The 11,192-nt window shown below is 40.9% G+C and overlaps 1 protein-coding gene across 1 annotated transcript in view; it reads right to left on the minus strand.

Moving 5' to 3' along the window:
* sema3ab (sema domain, immunoglobulin domain (Ig), short basic domain, secreted, (semaphorin) 3Ab) overlaps positions 1 to 6,951 on the minus strand; it is a 33,726-nt gene extending 26,775 nt beyond the window's left edge. The window contains exon 1 of the mRNA XM_029522498.1: positions 6,867 to 6,951. The gene's annotated coding sequence lies outside the window, so the exon portion shown is untranslated. The remainder of the gene's footprint in view (positions 1 to 6,866) is intronic.
* Positions 6,952 to 11,192: the final 4,241 nt, after the last annotated feature.

The raw sequence follows: 11,192 nt of genomic DNA on the forward strand, positions 1-11,192 counted from the left end.
TGGCTTTCAAGATTAATGTTCCATTTGTAAAAAATCTCAGTTTTTGTGTTTTTAAAGATCAAATTTCATGTCACATAAAATAGCATTTATCATAACGTGCGACCTGCAGATGAAAACAAAACACCATGAAAGAATAGTGTGTTTAATTTCACTTCGAAGAAGAGAGCCCGCATTCCTGTAAGTTAATACACGACGCTTAATGACTATTAAGAGTTTGTGTTTCTGCTCCAAAGTAGGTGGGGAGAACACTTACAAAGGGCAGAAAGAGAACCATGCATTATTGTTTGGTCCCCGTTAGCTAAAGTATCAATAACTGCTGGTTTTGTAATGGTTAAGTGACAAGAGCTGCTACGCTGAGGGAAGAGAGAAACAACACATCCATCTCTCAATATCTGATTTCAGCACCGAAAGCAAACACTTTCCCTATGCTGGCAAACAGGAGGAAAATAAGATAAAATAAGAGAAGAGAAGAGAAACTCACAGCAAGTGGACAGTTGTCCAGTTACACAGACACTCCAGCCCAGGGAGGAACCCTGCAGAAGGGCCCTGCAGCCACTGCAGCCACTGTCACAGAGAGCAGACACATTCTGGTAATGCTGATGATTGCATACAAACACAAACAAAAGGTCTCTCAGCACACCCCCTGTCCCCCCGTCGGTCATTTCAGGCTGTTTCTGCCTGTGTCTCTTTGTTCGCCGGCTCTGCCCTGCTGCCTGTGACAGAGGGTAAGAGTGTCCAACCTGTCATCTTCAATCATACTAATGTGCTCTGCAGCTTTCATGTGTCCGTCGATTTGGGAAATGCAAGATTCTGTTTTCATCATCATTACGGCCGATCTATTCAATACCAGTGTTGTGAACATGGATTTAAATGGTTGTTAATGAGGGCTTGATTGTCTGATCCAGTTTCACACAGCAGTCACTGTTTCACACTCAGTTGTTGTTTCTGTAGCTCTAAATTCATCTGGATGCAAATAAGCAATTTCCACTGTTAATGTTACGCCTTCTCTTGGAGATGCATTGCAAAATAGCCTAGTGTCAAACCTCCCACCATGGAGTGAATATTTTTGCCTTGTTTATTGAAAACAACCAAATTGAGTGGAAAAAGGATACACTGAACATCTACTCTGAATATGGAAAAAGCACAAATTAAGAACGCAGTGTTGGCTACATTATTAAATTGAGTAATTAACTAAACCTACAGCAGTGTGTTTTCATTCTTGGCTGCATCTCTCTCTCTCTCTCTCTCTCTCTCTCTCTCTCTCTCTCTCTCTCTCTTGGATGTGTGGTCTGCCATGCTGCTGCATAATACATTGTGTTATGTTGGAGTCAGTAAATGAAAAAAGGAACACAAACTCAATGTTATATTAAAAGTAAAGCTCATGGAACCATATCACACCACAGAGCAATAATAATCTTATGAACAAACTCAAAGCACAAAGATATTTATGATTCATATTTATGATTGGCAATATTTTGCCACAGCCTTCCTGCGAAGTTGCTGTTATTGCTCCCTTTATGTTTCCTGACTGTAGCCACTCTCTGCTTTGAATACAAACTGGGATATTATGAAGGTTTTGGACACACAAGTGACCTTTTGACTGTTGTCTCTAACACATGCAAAGACAAGCTTGTCATGACTTTAGCCCACAAATATACCCTGCTGTTACAGCTGTGGCTCAGGCAAGGCGTCCCATTTAAGTCTCCTGTCTATGGTTCTCCAATCCTTTACCCACCGTCCCTCCTTCTGCTGATATCTGCCCAACCACAGCCATCTATTCCTCACCAGGTATCACCAGACATTTGTTTTAAACCATAGCATGGTTAAACATTGCGACCAGCTGCTCGTGTCCAGGATCATTATTCACCTTACTGTCTCCCATTATCTGCCTATTCTATCTGCCTGCCAGCAGCTTTCAAGCTTCATTCCAACTCTGCCAGTCATGCTTGGTCCCTCATTGCACGCTCATGCCCAGCCACATTTTCTCACCACCCTTTCCTCTAGACCCTTATTTCCTACCATCAGCCCCAAAAGCAGCAAATTCCCCTTCAATAAATCTCATTCCTTGCCTATTCTGTCTGCATTCCACGTTTGGGACCCTTCTGAGAACACCTGCACTCCATAGGGAGGTAGGTCAGCACCGTAAGGGGGGAGGGGTGAGAATTAATGGCACACTTAAAGAGTCTTGTCAAAACAAAGTGAAACTCACCTCAGGATATCAGGGTCATTATAACACTCTGCTCTACAAAGCCTGACACACCTCCTTCCTAAACAAGTTTGAGGGAAAAGAAACATCCCTCAGGCTCTGGTATCTGTGCTGTTTACTTAAGGCATCTCTCCAATGTCCCAGGTCAGTTAATATTATCACTTGACCGTGTCGCATTTGCCAGGAAATATGCACACATTTTTTTCACTGCACTTTTGTTGAAATACTAACGCAAACTTGTACATATTTACAGACCTAACTGTCTGTGGATCTTGTGGAAAGCAGAGATTTGAGCCAGGTTCAACTGTTTTGCTGAAGGCTGAGGATTTTTCTCTTTTTTGCCAGAGTCATCTGTACAGGGCTCCAGCATTGTGTCAGTGTATTGGATCGCATTAAAATGAATGAGAAAGCTGTGTTTTTCGGTGTTGTTAGGTCTCTATGTGGCCTTACACTGCACTTGTTGCAGTGACAGCATATGTACACTGCTTAGTCAGTAATAGTTGCAAAAAGTGTGACAGAAACTGCAGTGGCTCAGTGTGTTTATTCTGATGACAGTAGTTCCAGGAGTCCACATATTTTTATCTACATGATGGAGCTAAAACAACAGGCTCTGCATTATTTCTGCAGCATTCCTGGAAATCATTACTCTACAAAAACAAAAATGATCTATATAAATCCTGAGGCAAAATAAAGAAGACTAACCTCCCTCTAAGTTCCTGCTAACGTCAGCCTCAAAAATAAACCAGTTGGGTGCCACTTTAATGCCTAATTTCCAGGCAGCATACAGCAGTAAATGCAGATGAGAGTGATAACAGAATAATGTGTTAATGGCTGTTACAGACATGTCTATTCATCATGCCTTAATTAGTCTTACCTTCATTAACTTTATCTTAATAACACTCGGCTAAAATTAAGGACTCATTTAGCTAATTAGGATATCTGTGGGTGACTACAACAGATCACACTTTATAATTCTCTGCCTTGGAGCAACTTTAGCAAATGCAGAATAATCACTTAAGTGAATTTAATAAGGCTTTGTCCTTCAATGACACAGACTGACTTCTGCTCAGAACATAAATTCAACCACAATGGGCTTCACTCATTCAGTTTTCCTGAAATGTGCATCTGGCATGTGTGTCTGTGTGTGAGAGAGCACGTGCAGGCATGTCTCCATATGTTGCTGAATGTGTTCACCAGGGGGGGGTTGTGACAGCTAATACAGAGGAACATGCCCCAATCCCCGTTCCTCCATGCTGCCTGCACCTAGAGAAAAGTGTAAATCTGATGGTTTGTCACAGTTTGCAAACAGAAGTGTCCGGCGGAGCAGACGGCTTCATCTCATGGGTCACCTAGCATGAACTACCAGAGCACCATCTGTGTCAGCACCACGAGCACTTGTGGTGGGGCTGATGATGTGTGTTCTAGAGAAGAGGTGGAGAATGTTAGATGGAAGAAGAAGATGGAGAGATGATGAAAAACCTAAAGTTAGATAAGAGCCTAAAGATAGACGGAGGGAATTAACTGGCTTGTTTGCACTGAATTTAACAGAAATAATACACAGTAGGGGCAAACTGCAGCTGAGTGATTAGACTTGCAGAAGCACGTGTTTGCGCTAAATGAAACCTCTGTTATTTTAACGATGAAAAGAGCTTTTGTTGCCCACAATTTGAAACAGACCCATTGGTTGGGGAGTGACTTGAAGGAAATTTGAACTGCGGGGAAGTGGATAGTTTTTCCAAGATAACCTTGGAAATATTAAGTGACAGTGGGTCAGAGATTCAAACACAGTCAACATACATCATCGCTTTGATGTGAGCTAAAAGGAGGATTGTGTTTCAACAGTAACTAACAGATCTAGCATTCACTTAACACATGGAAACATCTGTTCTATTGGACTACAGGAAAACATTAGATAATATAAAAAACATAAATAACATGTATGATGTCTGCGCTTCATGTTTGACATACTAGTAAAAAAAGCCTCAATATTAAAACTTTCCATCATTTCTTCATTACGTAATAACCAGATCGTACCACAATCTATATTAATGAAATACAAAAATCATTCCATTGCCTTGTTTAACTTCGATAATTTCCCAAACTCTGTAAATTATTATTGGCAATATTAATATTCAGATATCCAAAAGTTAAAATACTGTGTACAGTTGACAAAAATCCCAACATATTCTTTGGGGAATTCCTCTCTTTTACCTATTTCATAAAGACTTAGTTTAACATCCAGATGGAACCAATTCTGTGAAAACAAAGACTCGCTGGTGAGAAAAATATTTAGCTTCCAGAGCTATCAATAGGAAAGCCTGTTTCTTAATGAAACTACTGTATAACAAACGCTTACTGTCAGATTTGCTCTTTGTGGCATTGGCAGACTACAGTGAGAATAATGTACTAGAATGTTTTTGTTTTTTTGTAGGTATCTTAAGGTAAAATTAGACCTCTGGCTGCTGACCCTACTGTAATACTGAGTGAAGAGAGTGTAAGTTGGAAATAGCCAAAGTAGTTCGGCGCTCTCTGCCACTCTGTGTGATCACAGCACAAACTGGGGTATCCCATATTTCACCAGAGGTGTTGTTAGCTGTTGTACTTGTAATTGAAATTACTCTATGAAAGGTGTTGTTATACTGCTTACACTTGACTTGTCCATGTGTGATCAGAGAAATCCCAACACGCAACATTTATTCACTGACTGAACCTCAGTTCCTTGTGAGTCTGTAAAAATCTAGTTTTGTCTTGCCGCAGTTGCGTTTTTGCACATTTCATATTGCACTTCTGAACAGTGAGCTTCTTTTTCCTACAAACCATTCAGATTTTACAGGATCTGGTTGAGCAGTAGCAGAAAAGTTATGGTAACCCCTCTTAACCTCACCTCCATGTGGTAACAGTCAGCTCCACTTAATGAGAGGTATTCTGTTGCATTGTGCCCAGAGAAACAAAAAACATACGCCTGCTTCTGGCTTTGTAGGAGCTGACTGTGAAGGGGAAAATTTAGACTACATGTCAGGAGACGTTGCATTTGTAGTTGAAGCTGGCCTAAATATTTCGCCCCAACAGAGATTCAGCATTTTGCATATCCCAGAAAAATTAGCTGCAAGGTGTTACGCTGGCATCAAGTGCTGTCTGTTAAATAAAGTTACTGATAGGACTTGGATTGCAAAAGTAATGTAGTAGCTGGTATGGAAACCTGTCACAGCCTTTTTAAAATCCAGTTGATTTTTGTAATTGTGTGTATGTTTGGGAGTGGCCTTGTTGAGGAGACTGGAGTATGTTCACCCACTCTCTCCCCTGAGACATGGCAGCTGCGTACGATCTCCCTCTGCCTAATGGTGTGTATATCTGTGTGTGTGTGTGTGTGTGTGTGTGTGTGTGTTACAGTATTTCGTCCAGCATGAGCCGCTGTCAGCACCTTTAACTAGTCCCCACAGTGCAGCGTGGCAGTAAATAAGCCGTCACGCCTTTCAGCCACTCACTTAGGAGCACACATCCCTGTACATAGCTTTTAATTAGAGACTTTAAGGATCAGTGTAAACACACGTAGACATGAGGCATTACGGTGCTTTATACAAACAATGTGTTACTTTCTAAAGCGCATTTAAAACTATTGACTGACTTGTGACAGATTACATAATCATATTGCACCTCAAGGAGTGACTTTAATTAGTTTTCTAATTGCGTATCACGAACTCTGGCTTATGGAGGAAAATATTCAGTAGTCTGAGCAAGATCTTCCCTATGGACTGATTTTTCCGTTGTGAAAAAATACAACAAGTTTTGCTGGGTGGTTACAGAAGCAGGATATCAGATCAAAATATACTAAAGAACTAGAGTAGGTTACAGTACACACTATCTGCAGATCTTTGTGTGTGTGTGCGTGTTTAGGACATAGTCATGCCTGCTAACTTCCTGTCCTGAAGAAAGACATTAAGCACTGATGATCCATCATGTGTCTTAGCGTAGTCTGTCTGTCTCATGGACTTGTTATTTTTCTTAGCTGAAGGCAAATAGAAAAAATATCTCTATAAAAACAACCAAATAAGCAAAGTACTTAGAAAATACAAAATCAATCATGTGAGCGTTTTTTTTTTTTGTTTGTTTGTTTTTTTTTTTCAATATTAACACCCAAATTAAATACAAGGGCAACAAGTTCGTATCTGCTGAATATCTCTCCCTATAACGCCAGACAATACACGGATTATGAGTCTGTACAGACTACATAAAAGCATGTTTGGTTTTTTACTGAACACTGTACACTTCATAATACCATAGACAGGGCTGCCATCTCACACTGAGTCACTCTGCTGGTTACTGTGCTGATTTCATGTACACATAAGAAAACATCAGGTTGTGTTATGAGATCACGTGCGCCCCCCCCAGGGTGAATTTTCAGGTTTAGTCTCAATATCTGTTACTCAGCCCAAACAACACCAACAAATGGTAAATGATACTCCTTTGAAAACCATGACAAATGATGCGATCACTTAACTGCTTACCCTCACAGCATGATATCAGCAATGATAAGACAATAGAGCCTTCTGTGGATAACTAACAACAACTCTCCTGTCTCTTACCCAGTAAAGACATATCACATCTCCTGTAATAATGCCGAAAGAATGCCTCTGAAACAAACAAAACGGTGCTCACTTACTCTTATTAATCCAGAGAGATGTGTTTGATACATAGACATAGAGTCCTATGTACCTGAAACCCTAAGTATGACAGCAACCGCCTTTGGGTGTGTGGAAGAGAGTGCATACGGTTGAGTGTGCATGGAGCCCAGGCTCGGAGTAGTGTTGGGGGTTGGAGTAACAGTGGATGTGTTTAAGTGGGCAGTAATATCAGTCCTCACTACATCACCATCTGCCAACTGCTGATCATTAGCATCTCTCTTTCCTTATTTCCATCTCTCTCTTCCTCTCCATGTCTGTTTTCCAAACAAAAACACAGTTGTTCCAGCGTGTGTCTCCGTAGTCATTACATACATTAGTCAATATAGAAACACATATTGGTGTCTGAACGTGTTGATGCGTTCACCTGGGAAAAAAGTGGTGACGTGAGCTGCTCTCAGAGGAGGATGGGGGCTGGCAATGGGCATGACCGCATCAGCCCGCCCCTGTGGGGAACCTATTTTGGCAAAGAGTCAACACAAGATACAGGAAGAAAGGTAGGCTGGCGTAAAGAGTGAATGAAGAGTGAAGGTGGAGCGTCAAAGATGTGAATGTCTCCCAGCAGAAAAAGGATATGCTGGGATACAAATATATACAAACTATAAAAATCCAGCTAATGAAGAGACTCATCCATGACTCATTCATGGAGACTGTGTGACTGACTGTATGGTCCTGAGGTCACAGACACATAAAAAGGGTATGTGCTGCCTATGGTTCCCAAATGACAAAGATTTACAGCTCTCCAAAGTGCCGTACACAGTAGAGCAGCCTGCCTGGTAACCATTCAGAATAATCCAGAAGAGTAGCAAATCTTTCCTTTCTAACAGTCCAGCACATGACTTCATCTGATCCAATTCTCTGTGTCCTCATTCAGAAAATACACACATACATGCAAACACTTCAGTGAGTATTAATTCGAAGACGTGTCGCCGCGTCAATCTAATTCACTCATTGTTCATTGTCAGAGCCTATTACTTCAACGACCACTGAGCCCAGACCACAAACAACTTCGCTTGGGCTTCAGTAAAAACACACAGATGCCGGACAACATACAGTCGTGGCATTGCATGTGGTTTTCATCAACACACACTGTCACCACCATGCAGTGATGGAACTGCCACATGTCCGGCACCTTCAGAGCAAGCACTTTTAAAATGACATCCCCACAAGGCCACCTCCGAAGCAGCTCTTCCCCCTATTCACTTATTTTCACATTCATATTCGGAATCATGCAGCAAAACACATGGACCACACTGTGTGGTGCTTCTGTCAGCCATATGCAGTTCTTTTATGTGTACGTCTGTGCCTCCACATGCATTTTTGTGTGCCTGATGTTGCATGTGTGGCTTTGCATGTTTTCATATGACATACAAGCTCCATTCATCTCATTATTATTTGATAAGAAAAGTAGAAGCGATGTCATCAAACTCAATGTCAGCTTCACCAAAGGCTAATATTCTGATCCAAGATTTTTGTGTTGTTTGGTTTCTTTAAGCCCAAACCAATCACACAAAAATAAATGAATTATTATATATGAATTATTTTATGACATTATGAAAAGTTGGAATAATTCTTTAAAGCTATCGCCATAATAATTGTTTTCTGCCTCTTCCAGACAGTTACCTCCAATGTGGTGCTGCTCACGTTACATCAGTGTGACCCAACCCAGGTAGCAGCTGGGTCTGGTCCAGATCTATCTGTCCCATGTTACCCATGTTACATTAACTTGAATGTCTCATTCCCAACTAGATACACTATAGAAGTGGACAGTATCATTTGGGCCTAAAAATTTAGTCGACAAGACATCCACATTTAAAACTGCACTCTATTGTTATAAGAAAAGGCGCTGCTCCAGGTCCATTTTACTGATCTGGGCTGGAGGTCATCAAAGCCCTGGGCCATATGGATTTTACCATCAGAGTACAGGTTTGCCTTCAATGGATGAATGATGCAGTGAATCAGTCTTTGGAGTGCACTATGTCAGTCTTAGCATTGCCTTAAACTGGAACTGTGCTCCTGAAAAGGTACAAAACACCTCCCCACAGACAAAGCTGTTATGGGTAGTCATTGGTTGGGGAGGTTCTCTAAGGAGACAATGTGTAAAAGTCCCATATCTGCACAACAGGATGTGTGAGCCCGAGCATCAAGCAAGCTGGTTGATCCAACATTTGACAGGAGCCATGCTGTTTGGCTCACACCACCAAGGTCATACTGAGTACAGCCAAATGGCAGTCAGACACTTGACAGCATGTCAATATTGTCAGCTCAGGACAGTGTTTATCTAATCAATAGAGACCAAGCCACAAGCTTCCAGTCGCAAAGACAGAGGGTGAGATCTGTTTCCATCGCTCAACATCAAGTAATGGAACTGTGGTAATCTGACCTATGAGAAGGTTTCTCAACCATAAATTCTTCACATGCATGTCCTTCTCTCATCGCATCTGAAAAACTGAAATAGCAAACAATTAGACCAAAGCAGAGTAGCAATTTCAAATACTATCCAGTCAGCACTACTTAACAGGCAGTCACTACATACGAAGGCTCAACAAATTCTGGACACACAACTATATGCACACACAATGCCCTTGTGTGTGTCTGGTATTTAAATTGTACAGGGAAATTGGTATTTGGTTCTAAAAGAGTCAATTACAGAGACCACAGCACTCATATAGCATTGAAATGCGTGTGAGGAACGGTTTACATTTTTTTACATTATTATTATTATTTAACCACAGGAATGTTTTTACTATACGATCAATAGCTATTCTTTGTCCCCACGATAACTGTTGAAATGATTGATTCAATGGAGAGCAGCTGTAGTCGTAATTCATTTGTTTCATATTAAATTTTCATTTTCAAGTGTATGTGTGTGTGTGTGTGTGTGTACAGGGGCCTGAGGCTGGAGTGGGTGTCTGTCCTGGTCCCTGTCCCAGGCTCTGCTAACCAGGGTCGTAAAGTTATCCAGTGTCACCACAGGACCATTGGATGGCTGTCAGCAAGCTAAATTAAAAACCACAAGCTCGCAGTGTTTAATTTCAGTTTTTACCCCTAATGGAGTTAGACCGCCTGCCATTGCGGTGCTAGAAAGTGTGTGTGTGTCTTTCTGTGTTTGCACATGGATACATACCTCTACACAGTACTAGGTGTCCACATGTCTCTCTGTCCCGTCTTCATGTGGGGAGACAGTCAGACAGACTGGCCTAGACTAATGTATTACATACAACACCACGGATAAATGATTTGTCCATATGAAAGTGATTTTCTTTATTATAATAGAGTAAAAGAACAAGGCAGGACCCATCAGCAAAATCTCATTTAAATCAAATTAGCCCAAATGACGAGACAATATCGCCTGACCAAAAAGGAGCGAGTCTAATGACATTCAAAGTGCAGAGGAGCCAAGAGACAGTAAGAAGTCTTTGGAGATAATTATATGTCTGTTCAGATTAGCATTCTGTTGGGGAACGTGGTAAACAACAGTTATTCAAGGCTCCAATGTGATTACTGGCTTTGCAACAGAAGAGCAGTAGACCAAGCCATGCTTTTTATAAGCCTGAAATTAAACTTAATGGTCTAAATTGAACACTGTTTTGCAATCAATGTTATAAGTATAGTTTTTCATTAAAACTCAGTCGAGTCCAACCAAAGAACTGAGACCTTCGTACGATTTGGCTGAAGAATCTCTCCAAGAAGTGTAAATGTGAACATTCATGGACCATAACAGACCTTTCACCAGTAATCAAGTATATTAGTGTATATTAGCCTGCATATTTCACATATGGGACATTTCTCTGACCTCCACTGAATAGAGCACGGCACAGTGGAGACACTGCAGATGCCCTTTACCAACCTGCAGCAGGATAATGTAGAAGTGAAGAGTGAATTAAATAAATGGCACCAGAGCACTATTCAGATGGAGAAAAAACGTCCGTCATCACGATGAAAAGAAGAAAAAAAAAAAAAAAAAAAAAGCAGACGAACAAAGAACAAAAATTATGGACACATAAATCTATACACATAAATATAACCACAACATTTCCTTTAGCCTTACCTAAGACTTTTTCTATGTGCACAAATGACAAACACCTCTCCTTTGCTAGGATCGTCCATGCTGACAAGTATGCATGAACAAGATGTTGATTACACAACATGTATTGCACAGGTCTGTATTCAGCTCAGCAAATCCATACTGTAGCTCAGAGATCGTGAAATGTTATTTTTTTTCAATGCACAGAAAGATTTAAACATATCAGTGAGCCAAATTTGCAACCCCTAAGCCCTCTGTGTCCATACGAGAAGGACAAGTG

Source organism: Echeneis naucrates, chromosome 16 (genome assembly GCF_900963305.1).
Source record: "Echeneis naucrates chromosome 16, fEcheNa1.1, whole genome shotgun sequence".
Classification (NCBI taxonomy): Eukaryota; Metazoa; Chordata; class Actinopteri; order Carangiformes; family Echeneidae; genus Echeneis; species Echeneis naucrates.